The sequence below is a fragment of the Cebus imitator genome, unplaced genomic scaffold (assembly GCF_001604975.1).
Source record: "Cebus imitator isolate Cc_AM_T3 unplaced genomic scaffold, Cebus_imitator-1.0 Scaffold40, whole genome shotgun sequence".
NCBI classification, from domain to species: domain Eukaryota; kingdom Metazoa; phylum Chordata; class Mammalia; order Primates; family Cebidae; genus Cebus; species Cebus imitator.
This window is the reverse complement of record NW_016107355.1, coordinates 9,485,121-9,486,487: the sequence shown is the minus strand read 5'-3', so window position 1 is coordinate 9,486,487 and position 1,367 is coordinate 9,485,121. Positions and strand designations below refer to the sequence as shown.

Below are 1,367 nucleotides of genomic sequence, written 5' to 3'. Positions count from 1 at the left end.
GCTTATTGACAGCAGTGACGATTAATGAGGAGGGAATGAAAGACGGAAGGATTGCCTGCAAAAATGGAAAAAAGGGAAGCCTCGTATTCTGATCTGCATTTAGATGCCTGGTTAGGCCACACTCCTGCTTTCCTCCTTATGTCCTCCTGAACAGGGGAAAAGGCGGGATGGAGAGAGGGAAGAGGAATAAAACAGGGAGCATCTGCAAGAATGTGTGTTTCTCATGAGTCAAGCGGAAACCTCCAGAGGGAGTTTCCATTGCATGAGGAGACCCTAGCAGCAGTGGGCTCAGGGTGGACTATGGGGGTCTGGGGCTGGAGACTGAACTAGACCCAGGTTTCTCATCTCAGAGAAGTGTGCCCTAGGAGCCCGTGGAGGGCCTTCCACAGACCACACACATGTGTCCAAGGGCAGGATCAGCATGGGGGTCTGCCTCACAGACGGCTGGACGGCCAGTCAGTGAGAGCTGGAGGGGCCACAGCAACCCAGCCCAGGACCCCTGCTGTTGAGTCCTTTCAGAACAGTGACATCCTCCCACTCCCCACAATCCAGCCTCCTGCTCACGATTATCCAGGGCTCAAAGTTGTCAAGGGCATGGGGGAGCTAGGGAAAGAGCAAAACACGTCCCTTTTCTGCAATCACTTCACAAGCGTAGCCGGGGATGGCAGAACGCAGCTTTGAATTAGACATGAGACTGGAATTTTAATATGCAGTGGACTGAATTCTAATTTGTTAATTCTAAACAAAAAAGATATTTAGAAAGTTCTCAAATCTGCCCAAGATGACACTCGAGGATGGGAAAGGGAATTCAAATGATGTGGGCTGAGCGTAGTGACTGAAAAACAATACAGGCCATTTCATTTTTATAGCCTCAAAAAACTGCTTTCACACTGAATGTGGAATTATGAAGTTAGGTCGAAGTAATGGAGATGATTTTGTAAGGAAAGCAGAAAGAACACTAACAGCTATTGCACAGACGTTAATAGGTAAGTACTTTGCAAGGGTTCTATGCTTAATTCCTGCAATGAACAGTGTAGTACTCTCCTCAATTTAACTGAAGCCAAGAGAGATTAAGTAACTTGCTCAAGGACACAAAGGTAATGAATGAATGATAAATCTGGTATTAAATAGGTAAATATAATGTCAAAGCCAGGACTTATTCCACCCGTACTCTACTGCCTCCAACTGTGGTGCACTGTGAGACATTTTTCTTTTTTTTTGAAATGGAGTCTCGCACTGTCTCCCAGGCTGTAGCGCAGTGGTGCGATCTCGGCTCACTGCAATTTCCACCTCCTGGGTCAAGCAATTCTCCTGCCTCAGCCTCCCAAGCACCTGGGACTACAGGCATGCACCACCACACCCAGCTA

General features: G+C 47.5%; 1 long non-coding RNA gene across 3 annotated transcripts in view; it reads left to right on the top strand.

Moving 5' to 3' along the window:
* Positions 1–797: 797 nt before the first annotated feature.
* The window catches only part of LOC108302428, a 5,124-nt gene continuing 4,554 nt past the window's right edge, over positions 798–1,367 (top strand). For all 3 annotated transcript variants that reach the window (XR_005199745.1, XR_005199744.1, XR_001824340.2), the window contains exon 1: positions 798–986. This is a non-coding gene — a long non-coding RNA (uncharacterized LOC108302428). The remainder of the gene's footprint in view (positions 987–1,367) is intronic.